The sequence below is a fragment of the Strigops habroptila genome, chromosome 8 (genome assembly GCF_004027225.2).
Source record: "Strigops habroptila isolate Jane chromosome 8, bStrHab1.2.pri, whole genome shotgun sequence".
NCBI lineage: Eukaryota > Metazoa > Chordata > Aves > Psittaciformes > Psittacidae > Strigops > Strigops habroptila.
In genome coordinates, this window is record NC_044284.2 from 2,386,832 (window position 1) to 2,407,769 (window position 20,938).

Sequence of the window (20,938 nt, forward strand, 5' to 3'; positions counted from 1 at the left end):
TAGTATTCTGCATTCACTGCTGTTTATACCCTCTAAGTTCGTGATACCTATGGCTGAGTGAACTTGTCCAAAACCCCTCCTTGCTTTATGAGCATGGATTTAGTTTTTATGTTCACTGACTGCTAATGAGGCATCTTCCTGCCATAATCCTGCATAAAATTAGGTACCTACTGTAAAATTCTCCTCCCCACTGCCTTTCATTGATTGCACAGGGAATTAGGATCTGGCAACCACCAATAACAGCTCACTGCTCTCTTGATCTTATAAAGTGAACTTAGTTATAGCAAGTGGTCAGAGCACAAGAAAGAAACTCTTATGAGTCAAAACATAGCAGTAAGGATCCTTGAGATCTGCACAGAGCTGAACTTCAGCAGACCTGAGCAAAGTGCCAGGCAGCGCCAGTGCCCAGACACACCATGACACTGCCACCACTCACTGTCCGCTACCCACTATTGACAGTTTCTGAAGGCACCTTGTGAAAATACAGCAAGTGTTATTATAGCATCCATGGCACAATGCTTCCAGCTTAAGCTTTGCCATGTAGCCAATGCAAAATAAACTGAGCAGCTCCCCAGACGTATCTCAGTTGACTCAATAAATCTGCTTTGGAAGGAGAGGAGGCAGGACTACAGCACTCACACATTTTCCTGTGTGCTGAGCCAGGCTATGGGCTTGGAGGAGGTACAGGAGCTAAGGAAGGAGCTTTAGCTCCTTCTTACTCTGCTGTGCAGGTTGAAAAGACCAAACTCTGGGTCAGCTTTCCACTAGCGCAGATCTATGGGAAGAGCAAAACGCAGCAAATGAGATTTGACATAACAGTCCTAAATTGGTGATGGAAAAGCTGGCTAGCACATCTGGGGCAGAATTTAGTCATTCTGTTTGATGTAGCAAATTATACAATTGTATGTGATCTATATTCTTGGCCTTTAAAACAAAGGATAATCTATGGCTTTTAGATTTCAGTTTATCCTTAAATGATATTAATGGCTGTCCACAGCAGGCACAGCTTCATCGGGGGGAGAACATTGGAAATTTGAGGAAGAACATCTCCATCTAATAGCCTACCTGTAACTGAGAAATCAGCCTTCTTCCCAAGAGACAAAAAGGCTGAGGTTAATTAGGTGATCATTGAACAACGCACACAAAGTTCCTTTTGCAAAATGTGATTTTATAAAGAATTATAGGCACATTCCCACCTTGCCACAGTGCTAGAAAATGAAGGAGAACACAGCACATACCGCCAAATGGATGATGACTTCATAGAACTTGCTCGGAAAGAAAGCAGCCTGTTGTTTACTGCATTTATCGACAATCTGTGAAAGTAGACCAGAAATCAGTCTAATTACCAGAGTGCCAGTTGTGCTTGTTAACACCAGCTTTGTGACCAAATGTTATTCCACAGTTGTCACATCACAAGAAGGTTTCATTACTAACATAATAGTGAACAAGATCACATGCCTGGCTATTGATTGATCTGCCACACAAAGGAAGGACGTTGTTGTCTCTATTATAACCAGTTACATCTTTGTCTGCCTGTATAATATGCACAGGAATGTATCATGAGCAGTTGCTGCAGTGTTTCCTAATTCCTGCCTGTTAGCCCATTAACAGCCCATTAGGATTTGCAGACTTTACCACCAGAGAAGAAATGACCTTGCCACAGTTCAGCCTTGTACAAGCTTCAAAAAGAACATTTTCATCAGCTTTCCTGCAATGGATCCTACAAGGACTGAGACTTACTCAACATTTGCTTTATAAATATATCATTTCTGCCAAATCAAAAGATAGTTTAATTTGTTCCAGACACAATTAGGTAACACTGCAGGAACAGTGGAAATATTCATCATTACTGCAGTTGAATGGCCCTGAAAGAACTATATCTTAGACCAGAGAAATATTCTGCTAACAAGCACCTCAGACAAAATGAACTAAAATTGACCCTCAGACCATCAAGATATTGCTTTCCATTCACTGACCGGTCATAAACACAAACAACAGCTTTCAGGCCTGTTGTTAATATTAAAAGTGAACAGTCTTGTTTATTTTGCTATGAACTCAATAAATATTCTAGTATAAAAGTGGATTTGTTTATCATTGTGAGTCTACAGAAAAACAAGCACGCCTCATCATCTTATCTGATGATGAATGATTTATCAGGCAGAACGTGAATCTGCTTCTAACTGAGTCTATTTTCCTGTTTATGCTTGTTGAACAGATACAATTTAATGAAGAATATAAAGTACTTAAAAATCTGTCTACCATTAATAGTTTAATTAAACTGACATGTACTTCAAAAACAGAGAGACAGAAAACATTCATTTTGGTTAGAAAGGGCATGGCATTATTAAAGTGCAATTAAAAACAACATTCACCTACAATTAATAGCTAAAACAATTTAATTATTAACATCTGATTGTCAGTGCTGGCTAACTTTGCCACCCCAAGGTAGGTATGTTCTTAGATCCTCTTGTAAAGTATATTACACAGCCGCTGTCACACTGCAAAGACTCAAGCACAAGTTGCTCCTGTGCAATACCATACTGTAAATCCCCTGACAAACACCTCACTCTGCTATTATCCCTTCCCATGTCCTTGAGGTGCCTTGAGTTCCCAAAGGATCCTTCCCTAAGCTCTCCTGTGGGGCAGGTAACAGCCTCTGCTGAGGCTGGTGCAAAGTCTAGGGACTGAGTGGTAAACTGGCTCCTGACTTTTGGATTACTTTTCCCTGGTAAAAACACTAATTTGGATCCCTTGGACATACTCAAGCACCAGGTTTCTTCCTAAACTTCATCTCTCTTACAACTACCTCTTTCCATCAAACTTGATGGAAATTGGTCAACTGGCTCAGCAATGATTTGAGGGAAGGCACTGGAAAAGAGGAGCAAAGAAAAGCAGCTCAGCCACACACGGGGCTCGTTTCGTTTGGGAACAGGAAAAAAAACCCACCTCCTGCCAAACTTGAAGTTAAAACCTGAAGCTGCAAAGTGAGAGTTAGCCAAAGAATTGTTGTGGACTGCTTCCCAGAAGCATAAATCCTTCTTGAACAACATAGCAATGGAAATGCCCCTGAAATTCAGCCTATGTCTCTTAAGAACATAGCAACAAACACAGTCAGTAGTTTCTTCAGAATTTTGGGGCCAGAAGAAAACCCAGACTTAAAACACAGGCCTAGACAAAAACAAAAACCAACCAGGAATTCTGTTCCAAAGGATATTTCAGTAGATAGAGTGAGAAGAAAAATCACAACCCTACTGCACAGCCATCCACCTGGGACAGGAGTAACCGTGTCTGGATTAAACCATTATCTAATACACAGGCCACCAAGCATCTGGCTTATCTGGGATACATGTGGGAGGAAGTCTGCTTTCCATGATTTTCTTTTGAACAACTATTTCATTGAACAAGCCTCAAGAAACATTGCTCTAATCGCAATTAAAGAAAACCAGATGCTACAGCTTGTTCCATGTGGGCAGAATGTCATGGCAAGTTCCATGGTTCTCAGCAGGACACCACAGATCTCAGAAGTTCACTCTTTCAAGGGAATTGCAGAATTAATATCCTAGTAACCAAGCACACGTATTCCTGAACACAGCCTGAAGCAGAAGTTGTTTCAGGACTATTTAACTACTTCCTATGAATCCGGTTTTTTCGTTCCTTATGAGTTGAGGTGTGTGGAGTGGTTGCAACTGCTCCCATAAATCAATGGATACAATCCTCTATTCCACCCCCAGGAGGAACAGAGGGAAAGACAAATTATAAAATCAGGTGGAGAAAAATCCAACTGCATAGTTAAAATCTTCACAAAAGCTCTCTTTCATGCCTGTTTACCAATCCAGACAGCGTCATAGCTCTTGTCATGTCTCCTAAAGGGTGCTGACTGGAGCAAAGGTTGGACATGATGATCTTAAAGGTCTCTTCCAACCTAGTTAATTCTATGATTCTATGACTGACTGCTGAAGCTTAGAAGTCCTTCTGCCCATACTGCTGGTGGCTCAGCCAAGCTGGAGCCTCCGGGATTAGACAGAGCAGTGCACTGAGCTTTTCGAGGACAGCTTTCACATTTGGGACCTAGACCAGGTCTCCAGACCTTTACGTTGTCCTGCAAGTTGATAGGACAAGGGGTGATGGGTTCAAACTGAACCAGGGGAAGTTCAGGTTAGATCTAAGGCAGAAGCTCTTCCCTGTGAGGGTGCTGAGGCGCTGGCACAGGGTGCCCAGAGAAGCTGTGGCTGCCCCATCCCTGGCAGTGTTCAAGGCCAGGTTGGACACAGGGCCTTGGAGCAACCTGCTCTAGTGGAAGGTGTCCCTGCCCGTGGTGAGGGGTTGGAACTGGATGATCTTAAGGTCCTTTCCAACCCGAACCAGTCTGGGATTCTATGATTCTATAAGTTGGACAAACACACAGTGGAGGACAGCACCTTGGCTTCCACTGGTAGATGAATTTAGCAGAAAGTTGCTTGGGGAAAAAAATGCTTTATCCATGGTTTTATAGAGAGAATTTTAATGACAAAATATTTTTTATACACCATACCCGTAAATAATGTATAAAACTCAGTATAAAACAATGTATTCCTGCTCTTAAATTGCTCCATGGAGAAGGAACTTAATTTATCTTAATTATAATCTCAGTTAAATTTCACACTTAAATATCCCTGTGAAGAAATTGAAAGGAAGAGAGAAATGGCAAAGGGTGGGAGTTAGAAGGATTCATTATAAAACCCCCACCAAAACCAAACAAAACATAACCGGTGTCTGTCTTTATCTCATTTCCTCTAAAGAGTATTATAATAATAGATGTATTTCCAATGTAGTCATTAAGTCTGCCATCTTCACATAAAACCACCTGCACTGACACAGCTAAGGCTTTGAATTCTGATAAGTTATCCCCAAAAGAGTAAATATATACATAAATGGTCAGAGCTAAAGCATTTCAGCCCACCAGAAGAAATGCTTATGAGAATGGATGTTCACTTGAAGATCTTGTGAGGAATTCACCAACTGAAGTATTGAGGAGTGTTCACTGAGGAGGTACCAGATACCCTCACCGTAAAGTTAAGAGCTGATTTTGCACCAAGTCAAGCAGGGAATGGTGGCTCTTGAGGGTTTTGAGGGTTTTAATGCCTTTAAGGGTTTGGGTTCTGCAATCTCTAACCACATTGAAACCTTGTTCACATTCTTTTCAAGATCTGTAACTATGAGATGTGATTGAAATCTATTATAGACCACCAGAGTAGGCAGAAGAGAGTATTAAGTCTGGAAAAACATTTGAAAGTAAACCAAGAGGTATGGACAGCCTATACACCATTGGATAGAAGCTAGAACTAAAATCACTTGTGCCTGAACCAAGCTTCTTTGCTTGCATGAGAATCTCTATCAAATATCTCTAGCCACACCAGTAATCAGATGTTTGCATCTACAGAACAAAACACCAGGCAATTACTGATGTTTATTTTCTTCATCTTCTTTACTCACTATTACGCGACCAATGCAGCCTGGAAAATCTTATGAAACACTGTATTAACTGACCACGGGTTTCAATCTTTTCTTTAAAGACAGAATATTGCCTGTCATTCAGTACTTCATAAATACACTTCTCAAACTTTACACATTAATAATATCTTACAGGTTTTGTTTTTAACTTTTCTTACAAGTCTTACAAATCATCGGAAATATATTTTTAGAGTGCCAGTTATAAAATTATAGTTTGGATTCTTTTTCTTTGGTTTTAAACAGTGCAAAATCACATTCAAATACTATGACCTTCTAATTAAGGCTCTTCCCCCTCATAAGACTCAGGCAAAGCATGTCGAAAGTATTCTGACATAAAACCTTCACAAAGAAACTTCCTAAAGTGTGTGCTTGTCTAGGTGGCTTTGCAAGTGAAATCAAGGCACTGGATGTAGATCTTGTTGTTATGACTGTGTTTAAATTAGGCTTAAAATGCTGTGCAACTGAAATGAAAACCAGAAGCAGAGCAGGGTATTGTTTGGTTTCTGAATATGAAATGTAATCAAAAGGTAATGGTACTCAGAGATTTTTTTCATATACAAACAGATTTATGGAACTGATAAAAGCCATTTTCTCATCGAGCTTCAAAAATCTGGACAGTTTCTTCTGTGACTAAACAAATAAGTTAACTCAGGCAGCTTCTTTGGTGCAGTGCTACAGACATACAGGCTTTCTACTTAAAGAGCTAGTATTGCATAGAGGTCATCTGTTTTAAAAAACAAGGAACTTTACCATATATGTCATTTAAGATAATAAGACAAAATATAGCGTAAAAACTAAACCAGGTTGATAGTATTCACAGCTGATAAAAATAGCAAGTCAGCAAGTTTCATTGTTGTTGCTAATCCATTTTGCTTTCAGGTTTGCTTCCTTGAGAATCAAGTTACAACACCTGAAGGCAAACACCATTTACTGTCACAGATTTGTTTCTACATAGTTCATTTTGATCATTTTACGAAGATAATGTTAATTAAAGTTCCTGGAGAGCTTTTTTCAGGTCAGACGAATCTCTCACAGTTGTTTTTCAGCATCTCTGATTATTTTCAGCAACCTGCTCTCTCAGTAAGAAAAAGGCAGTTTATTGACCCAGAATGTTTCTGCGAGACCTTTTCAAGAATTAGTGTTTTACCAATATTAGTAAAATCAGCATTAGTATTGACGTGGTTTTTTATGTTAAAATAAGCCGAATTGTCCTGCAAACCTTAGGGGCCCTCGTGTCTTTTCAAGACGCAGGATGCCTCTTCGCTGTGTCAGTGTCACAAGGATGCTAAATAAGGAGAGAGAAATCCCTTCTTTCAGAAATAAAAACCAACAAAACCAAACACCAACCTTAAAATACTGGAACATTTCAAAACTGTGGGAAGAGGTTTCCGAATCTATCGGCTGTGGTTTTTATATTCAGGTTCTGTTTGCCAATATTTGGGGTACTATTCTGAAGCTGTGTTTTGAGCCCTTAAGGACTTCCTATCGCTTCAGCTCAGGTTTGACTCAGTCTGGGAAATGCCAGGACAACAACTGGGATGAAATGTCACAAAAGCAGCTTTTCCTGTCAGATTTTCAACAAATCTAAGTTGAGAAAAGCATGACGGAAATAAAAAAAAAACAGATAAACACAGGAATCTGAGAGAGTAAAACCTGGAAGTGGGAATGGGGTAACCAGAACGGGAGCGAGGGAATACACGTGTGTGGAAGGACTCAGGAGCCAAATGGGGAAACTGAGAGAAACACTTGGGAAAAAATCTGAGGAGCAGAAGGCTGACAGAGGAGGCAAAACCTGCGAGGGGGGAAAAGTGGAGGGAAGCAACACACAAACACAGAGAGGAGTCTAAAAAATAGCGCTGAGAGGAGGCAGAGGAAGGACAGAGGGCACAGAGACAGGAACTAACCGAGTGAAACCAAAATAGCTGGGCAGAGAGGTGGTGGAGAAAGTCATTTGAATGCAGGGATCAAAAATGCAGGCCCAACTTATAGAGCATCCCAAAGTTTACAGGAAGTTCGTTCTGGGGAAAGCCTGACACATTTCTTTACCTTCTCAATCTGGGTTCAGGTTAACAGAGCCTCTGTTTATAGCAACCGCAGCCTATTGCAACCGGACATGGCATAGCTATTGCCTTCTCTCCACGAGCAATGCAGGCTCCTCCTTTTGTGTCCTGCCTTTCAGAACAGGAGGAACAAACAGGCAAAATACAATTTACAGTCTTGGTTTATCTGTATCCACAGCCCATCTGCTAAGTCAAACCGCAGCAGAATGTGTATGTGTGCACTCAGAGAGATAGCTGTCATTAGACCAATGAAGTTAAGCTACGTATAAAAGCCAGGATCAGATCAGTAATAAAGTTTACACTTCATTAAGGATGTCAAAATCCTTGCTACAAGGATTTAGCTTATTGAATTTCACAAGCAAAACCATCCAGCGAGCAGTCAGGAATTGGTTACTTGGAAGCATTCAGGATTGAAACCTGAAAACGGATATTCCCTTAATAAATTTACAGAATTAGAAAAACTGGACATATTAACATACATCTCTGTATTCAGGGCTGTAAAATGATTGGATTCTTGTCTCATCAAATTTACATTGTGGAATCTGAATATAGTATGATTAGGCATTATTTTAACAACCACATTACAATACAATTTCAAATAAAATGGCCCTTCATATCGCACTAATATCAGTGTTTTAAATAACAAAGGGGATTTTTTTTTTTTTTTTTTTTTTTTTTTTTTGGTTAAATAAAGGAAAGGATTAGCATTTAGTTTCAATCAGTATAAGCAATGCTGTACCAGTTGGTGTCTCAAAGATTCAGGATTTTATTAATATTCCAGAGATGCATTTGTGTTGCCTCTGGGTACACTGAAAAGCCACTTAAACTGCACTTAAAGCAGCACTACAGGATCAAATTGATGTGCATCAACCATTTACAATAAAACTTGATTATTATAAAGGCATACATATTTGCATAATTACATGTTTGATTTTTTGATAATGCAGCATACACTACAAAATGTTGCTTCATGTAGAAAGGCATCGTCAAAAAGCACCATCTGCTGTAGTGTTTAACGCACTGCAATGCCCGAAACATTCTGAAGGTAGATTTGTGTGGATCAAAGGGGAAAGCAAAGGAGTTTTGCTAGAACAAGAGGCTCAGGGCTGGAGGAGGGGACATGGTATGATGTGGACTTTTTGTTAGGCTGTCATCTGTTTCTCTCTGGCTATTTTTAAATAGAATTGTCAGGGAGAATTGTTAAATAGAATATTTTTAAATAGAATTGTCAGGGAGAAAGGTAAAAGACAACAGAGCAGCACATGCTATTGTCCCCAGAACACAGGATTCGGCACTTGAGAGCATTTGCCATAAACACAGTTTTGATATTTTCACTCAAAACAAAATCAGTATCCAATATATGCACTGAAGAAATCGGACCGCGGAAGGTGGCAAACAGAACAGATAGATTCTGATTACTTTGACAAGAATGAATCGTTTTAGGGGAATATCTATTAAGCAACACAAGAGCTTAAAAGACACAGAACTTGAAAGTAAAAACATCTCCATATTTGATCAATTCAAAAGGCAAAGCCATCTGTTCTTCAGTAATATCTGACCATAAACCCTAACAAGAGCCCAACGTGTGCAGGAAGCCCACTGTTAAGATTGCAGAAGTAAAAAGCTTTCCCTGGAGCACAAGGGAAAACAAGCACTTCTAGACTCAGCACACTTAGCCCAGAGTTTTTGCATCCTAAAAACATGCATCATTTTGATTAGCACTGCGTGTCTATCATTTTAATACCCGAGGCTGTTTTTCAAAGCGGATTTTGAAAGACATTAATCAAATGCAGTTGTAACTGTTTCTAATATTCTGCCATCCCAAGGAGTTTGTATGCCTGCATCCAGAAACACACACACATACACAAAAGGGTCATCTCTGGCTTTTTCTTAGGCTGCTGCTACCTCCGAGCTACCCTGTGAACATTTTTGGACATTGTTCTGAGCGGTAAATTGCAACACAGAGCCAAGACAGGGAAGATCTGGCAGGGATGTCAATAGGCATGTACTAGCCTGTTGCTTCCCAGTAGGAGCTCATTCCTTCACAAATTGGCCTTTGGTAAGCAGTGTGATTCATTGCTCAGGGACTGGATTACAAGCTGGAAACCAGCTGCCAGAATTTGGGCAACTCATTTCACTTCCCCACGCTTTCCATTTTCCTTCCTCCTGTTTTTCACATCACATTAGTTGAAAATATAAAACACTTCAGGGCAAGGACTTTTTCATAATACAACTTTCCAACACGCTGGGCATTAAACTAGCTTTTATCTCCACGGACACCTCAAGGTACACCAGGATACCAACAACAGTTGGATTATTTGCTGTATGTGGGACAAATACCGAGTCAATTAAAACCACGTTTAACCCTTTAACAACATAATCTGACTATAAAGTCCAGCAGTCAAGAATAGCATCTGGCTCCAAGACATATTTGACAGTCCAGTGACACAAAAGAACTTCAGGAACAGGCAAATTTTTGGCCAGACACCTGAAGGAAGAACATGGTGGCGTATGTATGAATGCAAATATCTCAAACCTTCTGCGCCCAAACCACAACAGCTTGTATGTAGATTCATTGAAACCAAAGCGATGGCCACAGAGCTTCAAGCCCTAAAGCTGCATTGGTGGTCTGTTAGCTTATGCTACATCTGGACTATAATCAACTTCTATTCCCACCAAGATAATAGCCACTGTTGCATAGTTATAAGACAGATTTTGTTTCACATTACGAGGCAGAATGTGCTTGAGTCTTCTATTATGCACAAGATTTTTAAACATGTAGGTTCCTTACCCTGGCTTATCAAGTCCAATTATAGCTTGGCATCAGAGATGCTGAACACCCACACTGTCATTGACTTAGATTAGCGCTGTGAAATCCAGTGCTTCTGAAAAATCAAACCTTTTGTGTGGCACGCAGAAGAGCATGAAACATTTTTGAAAGAACCATTACATTGTTGTGTGTATGTAGTTCACAAGCCCTCAGAAATATTTATCTGTTGCTATTTTCCCATAGCCATCATTTTCCGAGTTGAATCGCATTTCGGTATGACACAGTAGCATTCCCTCTGCCTGCACTTGAAAAAGAACCTGCATGCTTTCTTGCTCTTCAGGTACCCACAATGAAAAGACAATTACCTATTTATAGCATAATATTGAAAATAGCCACAAACTATAATAAAGCCTTAAATACGTCTGCATTTCTTTCCCACTTAAGACTCTAAGTGCATCTGGTCATAGCACTCAAACAGGAAACAAAACCAGCCAGGCAGAGGAAAATCTTTACAAACAATGAGTTTCCGTTTTGTGCCTTAATATTCAGTTCTTGGTGAGCTCCCCTAACAAAGTCTGTGCTAATCGTTGCTGGAACCAGCACACCAGCGACTGCTAAACACAGTCTTTTCCTCCACCCTCTCTGCACGAGGCAGACAGGGTTTTTCATTACATATATCACTTCCAACTTGCTGCAGTGATTCCACAAAGACAGGAGGATTTAGAAAGCTAATGAATGGGGGTGGGGAGCAGGCTAGGATTGGAGCTTCAGTTCGAATGTCTAAAGCTAGATACCATGAGTGGATTCACACACGGGGCACTGCCACCGATTTCATTTTCATTGCATGGCACTGACAGACTTTGACAGGCAAATCATTCATCTCAAGTTAATAAATCAAAGTAAGCAGTGGGGGTAGGGGGATTTGTTTGTTTGAACATTTAGTGCTACAGGATTTAGGACAAAGCTCACTGGGCGTTGCCTTGCCCTGACTGTTATTGTGCTGCAATTACAGCAAAATTATTTATCTTTTAGTTGCTAATTAAGGACAGAAGTGAAGAAGAACAGGTTTGGTCTGACTATACTACAGCATCTAGGGACCATTTGCTACATCATAATGAGATGCCATAGATGGTGTAACTCGGTCTGTCTACAAGTCTCTTGCCGCTTTATTATTAGGAAAAAATTTCATCTTGCCAGTTAACTGACATAAAGTTAATAGTTTATAAATAAGATTAACCTAAAAGAGAGAAACAACATCTCCCCCCACACCAGTGAAAAGACCACATCCCTTCCCAAGCTCCCTCCTAGCACAGAATGCTCTATTTCACTGGTATCAGTCCCTTGGTATTCAGCACTTTGGTACATCTAACCCTCCTTTTGCAGACATGTCATCAATATTGCCTGCCACTGGGGAGAACAGGCTATTCTGATTACAAAATACTGGTTCTATAAATCTGACCATTTTAATGATAAACCAGGACATTTTAGGCTTTCTTGTCCCTGAAGAACCAAGAACAATTGCAGATTGATTGGGAACCAATTAAGGACCTTAGAGCTGTAAGTTGTGAAAATCATTTCTTTCTCTTAGGAAAAACAAAACAAACCAAAAAAAGGGGAGGGGGGGGGATTTTCTGGTTCTTAACTCTCTACAAAATAACTTAAGATGTGGGTGAAGCTGATAATTCAGATCTGAGTGATGAATTAGGACTTCCACTTTCTCCAACCACAGCAATCAGATCCCACTCAGCTGCCCCTCATGGCCCCTGTCATCAGCACATCATGAGGAGAGGGAAGAAAATGCTACCTCCGTGAACATCAACATACGACCAAGCACAAGCAGCTCTGGTGCTTGGTGGAGGTTTTCTGCCATACCTTAACACAAATTAATGAATGCTAGTTACAGTCAGTGGCTCTACTTCAGTCCTAACTGCAGCAATTCCCCTGAAGTGCTGAATATGTGACAGTGGAAAAGCCCCAAAAAAAGTCTGGTACAGACTTTTCTCTGGTACAGAGTTGGCCAGACTGAGCACAGCAATCTACTCTCATAGTGGCAGGTGAACACTGTCCTAAGACCTGAATGGAAACTACATAGGTTAGTCGATGCCATTTGCTTTATGTTTAAGGGCAGGCTAATCCCTGCAACTGTATGTTGCCGCCAGTGCTCACTTAATAGGCTCCTGTAGTGAATAACATCATGTGCCCTGTCAATTATTAATAATGAGACAAGCGTTTTCACATCAGAATGCCACCCTGTAATGTGACGAGCCTGTATCATATTAGTGTATCAAAGCTCAGGCTCTTAACATTACCAGTTTACTAAGCGAACTCTGAACGGGATTTATTCCCCAAACAGTCTGCCGAGTCCTAATTTTCATGAATTTTGTAAATAGAAAATGTCCCTTTCTTGGCAAGATTCTTAGAATATGGTCTGTATTTTCAGTGGTTGATTTACTGCTACATTGCATTTATTCTAACACATCATTGATCCCCTGTCTCATACATCAGATTTAGTTACTTTTTTATTGTATAATTTCTAGGTGACAGTGGCTATCCAGGACAGAAACAGCTGATGGATCTAATTTGATTTTGCCCTTATACCAGCAGAAGTTCACTTACTAGTTCACTTACTCAGAATTCATTGATCACTGCAAGGTCTACTGGGATTGTGAAATCTCATTCTCGGTGTCTTTTCCAATTGTCAAAGCACAGACTCAATACTGCATCTGACATCCTTGCAGCCTGCCTCGTTCTGCATAACACAGCAGTCAGCCATGGGGTTATAGTCAATGATGGGGCTCTCATAAAGGATGACAAGGCTAACTCTAACTGACTTCAGACATGGCAAAAAGGTAGATCTTTCTGAAAGGTGGGTTCGCTGATGATAAGCAAGGAGCAGCTCAGTGACAACCATATCTTTAAATAAGGGAAAGGAAGAACCGGGAAAGGGCAATGGGGGACAAAAAAAGCAATAATAAAGGAAGAAGAAATGTCAGAAGGAGTTTTACACAAAGATCCACAGGTCTAAAATCAAAGAAATTGCACTAAGCATAGCAAGATGATTGAGTTTCTCAATGACTTCTTTACCTCAGTCTTCACTGGCAAGTGCTCTGACCATGCCGCTCAAGTCTTTGGAAGGCAGATGCAGGGACTGTGAGAATGAAGATCTTGGGCCCACTGTAGGAGAGGATCAGGTTGGAGATCATCTTAGGAACCTGAATGTGCACAAGTCCATGGGATCTGATGAAATCCATCCGCGGGTCCTGAAGGAGCTGGTGGGCGAAGTTGCTAAACCACTGTCCATCATATTTGAAAACTCATGGCAGTCAGGTGAAATTCCCGATGACTGGAAAAAGGGTAATATAACCCCCATTTTCAAGAAGGGGAAAAGGGAAGACCTAGGGAACTACAGACCAGTCAGTCTCACCTCTGTGCCTGGCAAAATCTTGGAGCAGATTCTCCTGGAAAGCATGCTAAGGCACATGAAAAACAATGAGGTGGCTGGTGACAGCCAACATGGCTTCACCAAGGGCAAATCATGCCTGACCAATTTGGTGGCCTTCTATGACAGGGCTACAGAACTGATGGATAGGGGCAAAACAGTTGACATCATCTACCTGGACTTGTGCAAAGCGTTTGACCCTGTCCCGCATGACATCCATGTCTCTAAACTGGAGAGACATCAATTTGATGGATGGATCACTCAGTGAATAAAGAATTGGCTGGATGGCCACACTCAAACAATTGTGGTCAACAGCTCAGTGTCCAGTTTGAGACCAGTAACGAGTGGTGTCCCTCAGAGGTCGGTGTTGGGACCAATCCTGTTCAACATCTTTGTCGGCGACATGGACAGTGGGATTGAGTGCGCCCTCAGCAAGTTTGCTGACGACACTAAGCTGTGTGGTTCGGTTGATACGCTGGAGGGAAGGGATGGGATCCAGAGGGACCTGGACATGCTTGTGAGGTGCGCCAATGCCAACCTTATGAAGTTCAACCAAGCCAAGTGCAAGGTCCTGCCCCTGGGTCGGGCCAATCCCAGGCACAGCTACAGGCTGGGCAGAGAAGAGATTCAGAGCAGCCTGAGGAGAAGGACTTGAGGGTGTTGGCCAATGAGAAACTGAATATGAGCCACTTCAGTGTGTGCTTGAGCTCAGAAACCACCCATGTGCTGGGCTGCAACAACAGGAATGTGAGCAGCAGGTCGAAGGAGATGATCCTGCCCCTCTGCTGTGCTCTCCTGAGGCCTCACAGCACTGTGTGCAGTGCTGGTGTCCCCAGCATAAGAAGGACATGGAGCTGTCGGAGCAAATCCAGAGGAGGCCACAAGGGTGATGAGGGGCTGGAGCACCTCTCATATAAAGGCAGGCTGAGAACATTGGGGCTGTTCAGCCTGGAGAAGAGAAGCTGCATGAAGACCTCAGAGCAGCTTCCAGTGTCTGAAGGGGGCTACAAGGATGCTGGGGAGGGACTCTGCATCAGGGACTGTAGCGACAGGACAAGGGGTGATGGGTTCCAACTGAACCAGGGGAAGTTCAGGTTAGATCTAAGGCAGAAGCTCTTCCCTGTGAGGGTGCTGAGGCGCTGGCACAGGGTGCCCAGAGAAGCTGTGGCTGCACCATCCCTGGCAGTGTTCAAGGCCAGGTTGGACACACGGGCTTGGAGCAACCTGCTCTAGTGGAAGGTGTCGCTGCCCATGGCAGGGGGTTCGAACTGGATGGTCTTAATGACCTTTGCAACCCGAACCAGTCTGGGATTTTATGAAGTCTTTTATCTGTACTGTTCCTGGCTAATACGCAAGATAACATCCTGTGCACAGCCCATTCAGTTCAATGGCAAGACAGCAAGCCTCACCGAGGACACTGTCAGAACAATAATCACTTTTAAAGTGGTTGTAAAGATCTTCCAGTCACTAAGTGCACAAGAAGCGGCAAAAGGAGGTTAATGAAACTTCAAGAACTGTTTGTGTTCAGTGAGGTTACTTTGTCTTGAGTTCTTGAGAGCAGATAAGGTGGAAAAGAAGATATCGGGAAGGCAGATGACATTTAAAAGAAGCAGTATTAAAGTTCTGCACTACAAGAATAAAGCCTATTTTGTCAACAGTAAACACATTCATCTTCATCTGGGAGAAACAACTGATAGTTCCTGTTACCCAAGAGAATTCTAAACCTCAGCTAATCTGTGCACCTACAGAGCAATTTGCAAACATGCATCAATATTTAGGTTACCAGTTTTGGAACAAATGCATCACCAAATATGAGTTTCAGAAACAAACGTTAGAATCAGAACAGAGCTGCTTTAATCACAAATTGTTTTCTGAACACATTCACCAGTCTAATTTCAAACTGTTTGAGCACCTGAGCTTCCATTTCCCCTTCCTGGAAAATATTTACCAACCTAAAGGCAGCCAGCTATGCTGGGTAACTTTGCTCTGCATTGTTCATTTTCTCCTTTTTTGCTCATTCTTTAGATGACATGAGGGTATTTTTCTCTCTACATGCTTGAAACCCATCCACAATCCTCAGCTGCCACATCTTTTCATAATCTTGTTAATACTCAAATAGGCACTAACATTGCTGTGCTCCATCAAGAGACTTGGTCAATAGTTCCAAAAAAGCAAGACTACCAGGGGAAAATGATGGGGAATTACATAGCCAATAACACGGTATTGAAAATCCCTCGCTTGGTTTGCAGCCTATAATACTTACATTTACAACTGTTGCTTTATTTTCAGTGGAATTTTATTTAAGCAAAGTGAAAGTGTAGCTTCTGAAGCAAGAGCTGAAGCCTCAGAACAGAGGGTGAGTGATCCCATACTTAACATCACTACTCAGAGCTATGATCCTTCACTATTTTACTACAAACATCTTGTGCAACCTTAGTCAAGTTGCTTAGGGGTAGGTTTTTTTTGTGGCTTAATCCCCCATCTTTGAGATAAGCATGACTTAGCCTTCCTATCTCACAGGCACACAGTGAGGATAAATACATTAAAGAAGAATTCATGTATCACAATATAGTGATAGGAGTTCAATACCCTGAATAGGGAGTAATTTATCTTTTTGTCTCCTGGATCAAGCAGAGTTTCTAGGTGTGTGCAACAGGAAAAGCCTAATCTATTAATATATAAAGAAAGCAAACAATCTCCAAGTCCTACACTCCTGTATACGAAACCATGACCAGAAACATACACGTGTAGGTGTAGAGTGGAAATGCTGGAGTAGAAAAGAACAGATTTTTTTCCTTTACTGCAATAGGCTTAGGACAGGGACAGGAACCACGAGCTAGACAAAGAAACCTATTAATTCCAGCAGAATAAAGCAGAAAGCACAACAAACCCAAACAAATGTACATCAAGTTCATATATAAACTAGATATAGAAGTATTTAGACACACACATTTTTAAAAACCTCCTTCAAGTTATCTTGTGTAAGGAATACACTATAATTTACCAGCATATGAATTATATACTGTTCCCAGGATGAAACCTCCATATTTCTTACTCCAGGCTACCCTCCCCATAAAACAGCTTTATTAGAGTTTAGCAATGTTAGGAAAAAAGCAAAGATAATGTCTATAGCTCCCATTAAAAAGCCAATCGTACATTTCACAGTGATTATAGAGCAATATACTTATAAAAAATGAGTTTTCACCAAATATTCAAAATTATAGATTTATTCAGACTCCCAGAGAAAAAAAAAAAAATCAAACTTGTAAATTGTGCAGATTATATATCCAATAAAATATTTATTGTTGCACAATGTATATCGTTAACTGCGTTGACTACTTTTCACCAAGGTGCCAGAGAAATGAGGAATTAACCCGTGTAGAATATAAAATAGGTTTTTTCCAAGTCCTAGAGCTAGTTCACGAGCATACAAAACAGATTGTATTCAGAGCTGTAATATAGAAATTTTTCAGTGAAGAAGACACTAGAGCTGAATACCTGACAGCAGAACAAAACAGAGAACAGCATTAAAGCCATGTAGCTGAGGTGCTGCATGCAAATGCAGGAAGACCTGAATTAGTAATGTTGAAGATCTAGCTACAGCAGACAGTAGCTGTGTAAATGAATGTTTTAATGACATCTTACTAGTCTAAGGACTAACAAGTAACTCAGCCTGATGGAATTCTGGAAGTTCAGGGAATGTGTGGTCTAAAATCTCTTCGGCTTTCTAAAAGCAAGTAAATATTTGAATATCCTCCTTTTCCGCAACTTCACCAACTGACCTGTGAAAATCACATGCGTGGTTTGAGGTGCACATTGTTTTCAGTGTTAATCATAATCACAACCAACCCCCCAGTGTCTATCATTTATTCTTTTTCAAAATTCACATGAATATTCATTTAAACTGCAGCTACACGGCACCAGACAGCGGCAATGCTATAAAAGGGAAAACTACGCAAAAATTCAATATTGAAAAATCCTCTAGTTACTTTGCACCTTAATGCTGTCACTTCAAATGTACCTCTTTGTCACCGTACTCCTTGTCCCCTGCCTTTTGAGATGACCACTTTCTAACACGGAACAAGACTAACAGGCCAGGGTGGGACTTGGGCTGTCACTCAGGCTGTGCGATGCTCTGCACAGGGGACGTTTCTGCCGTGCCCATTCCCGAATTACCATGGTTAAAAGAATAAATGCACCAATGATCTGGAGGGAGGGGGTTCATTCCTGCCTGTGCTGTCTCTCTCTTTTAGCTTTTTCCTTTCCAGTCCTTCGCAAAGACCACAACCAGGCTTGGGAATGTGATTATATGCTCGGAGGTGTGGGCCAGCCTGACAAAACAGAATGTGAGCTCAACCTTACTCTGTAGCTGTGGCCCAGAAGCAGGTTACTCAAGCTGGAGGCAAAGAATACCTCTCCTTGGCAGGAGAAAGTCCAGGCTGCTGAAACAGCCAAAATAAGTATGTTCTGCCTTACTCTCCATAACCCTCCTCCTCAAAGCACCACGGTGCTGAAGATTGGGCAGGGAAAGCAGCTCCCTCATAGGGTTTGGGATTTAACAGCTAGCCATCTTTCTCCTGTCACCCTAACTGGTTGCGCTGCTTGATATTAAATACCACAGGTTTGCCAATGAAAGTGTGCCGAATATTTCAGGATTAGCAATCCTAAAGAAACTGGTCTCTAAATTACACTGCTTTGTGTTAAAAGAATAATTACACCAGGCAATATCAGAAAGCCCTTGGAGAAACGTGCTTGCTTTCTTACCCCAGCCACTTTCTGAAGGAGGGGACAAAACGGGCGGGATTGGCCAAAAAATTCAGGTTAGATGTTCTCTTAGGCTCTTACAGTTGCTGTGTTTTTAAATGCTTATTCTGACAGCACTTGGTACCTGCTCATTTCAGAATCTTTTCTGATTTACACTGAAGCAGCGGGGTTATGCCATCAGCCAGCATGAACTCGGTACAAAACACTGCTATTGTCTGCGTGCTCCTGGTGTGCAAGGCAGGAGAGGGGAGCACACGTACACCTGGATGAGAAGAGCTCTATTCCAACATCTTTCTGCTTAGAGAGACTAACAGCTTGGAATCCCACCGAGGACTGCAGGGCTGAATTCAAAAGACTGGATGTCTAAAAGTTTATGTTTCTAAATCAATGTTTGAGATGCCTAAAAAATAACCATCCTGTGAAATTTAGACTGTGAGGAAGCTTTTCTGAGGCCAGACAAAACTCCAGTGCGTTCAGTATCTCTGGATGCACTTTGGCACCTAACTCCCAGTTTCTAGTTTTAGAAATCCTGGACTAGAACCAAACCCATCTTGACATTTAAATGCACTGCAGAGCAGAAGAAGGTTACTGCTGTGGAAGGAGCTTCACTGCTGAGGATAAAGATGGGCAAAGCATAGGAAATATACAGCTTTTTACACACACAAAGTAGAAGGATTAAAAATACCATATAGAACAAAGATCAAAGATATACAATGGCTCAGCCATGCATGTCTCTGGAAGGGACAAAGGGTTTATAAAAGAATAAATGAAATATTAGGTAGCTGGAGCCTAAAGGGTACGGAGCTCCCCAGAGAAAGACTTTTTTTGTTGTTGTCTTTGGTTTTGAGCATGTTTCCTTCATAAGGCTTGGTCAGAGGCTCCATTATGTTTTCCAGGTAGAGGTTTTATTACCAGGGAATTAGTGACATTTTCCTTTCTTTTGACTATTCCCCTGACTTGAAGGGTTTTGCAAAAACCTGATGTTCAGTTAAACCATGGCCAGACCTGTGTTAGCAAACAACACACCACAACTTTTTTCTTTAACAAACTAATTCAGGCCATCAGCTGGATGAGCTTTTATTTCCATCTTCCATAAACTCTTTCTTTCACTCTACTCATTTCCCAGTGGAAAGGAAACCAACAGCTGAGTTATTCTTTTTTTCACCTTTCCTCTATATTCTTTCTAGCTTAGATTTTACTATCTGAAGATCAAAGCTTACTCCCTATTTCCATATAAAAGTACAGTGAGGTGGAGCTTTTGCAGAATAGATGCTTATTGACATGAAACAATTCACCATCAATAAATGCCTTTACCAAGATGTTTTCTTCCTCAACTCCCGCACAGCTTCCTCCCTAGCCCCAAAGAGTACCTAAGTGTGTGGCACCTGATCTTCTCATCCACATGGCACTGGTGCAGCCATGTGAGCTGAGCTGGTCTCAGTAAGAAGTGCTTTAGCACGTGATATGATTTTGCTTGTCTATTTTTTTTCAGTCTCTCATTAAGTGATAACAGAAAAAAGTTACCCAAACAAAAAAATAATCAAGTCAATATCTGGAGTCAAATTCTCATACTTACTTATTTTGGGCTGCTCATCCAAAGCTATGGGAATGGTTGCATGGGCAGTGCATGGACTGAAGTCTGTATGCACCCAGAAACACAGTTCACTTTTGTGACCATTTGTTCTCCAGGGAGCGCCGGCAGCAGATGTCAGAGATCTGTGGTAAAGACAAGCTCATTAGTTTAAAGCCTGAGAAAAAACCTCACACGGGAATACCTAGAGAAACGCACAGCCGGAAGATAAGGCTTCCTTTTATCGGGAAAAGAGACAACCCACCACCATAAAAACACCCATTCTCTTCATGGGAATGCAGCCACAAAGCTCTCTGCTACAACCCCCAGTGAGGTTCAGAGCTCCCGATCGGGGACAGCACTACCAGAAGCAACAGTTCATTCCCCATGGTTTATCCAGTGCAGCAAAAGCCTATTACTTTTTCCATTACTCCATTTGTTCTTTAAAGTAGCATAAACCTGCATAGATTAGTGAGAAAGTTGTTAAAGTATTATATAAAACGTTCTTCTTTGGAAAACCAAGAATCTGGCCTCAAGGAAGACCTGAGTGAGAAGCAATGGAAACATACGCCTACCAGACTTGCACACAGCTTTCTTTAAAGAGCTATCTAAATAACTATATGAATCAACTTTAAATTACTATTAAATACAGCAGAATTGCTTCTATTCTAAAATCACTATTTTTCATTATGTTGAACAGTAACAGTACAATAACCTGGATAGTTCTTACCATTCTAAGTTTAACTGATGAGATGACAATATGTAATTTATTATTGAGGATGTAAACTGTTGGTTTTACAAGCTCCAGTTTTTCAGTTAATCCCAGCTCAGGATACCAGTCGTCA

General features: G+C 41.2%; 1 long non-coding RNA gene across 1 annotated transcript; it reads right to left on the reverse strand.

The window, feature by feature from the left end:
- Positions 1–1,242: 1,242 nt before the first annotated feature.
- Positions 1,243–20,938, reverse strand: LOC115611690. Its single transcript, XR_003992663.1, has 3 exons — positions 20,824–20,938; positions 20,100–20,239; positions 1,243–1,313 (listed from the first exon to the last, which is right to left on the reverse strand). It is a non-coding gene; the product is annotated as an uncharacterized LOC115611690 (long non-coding RNA).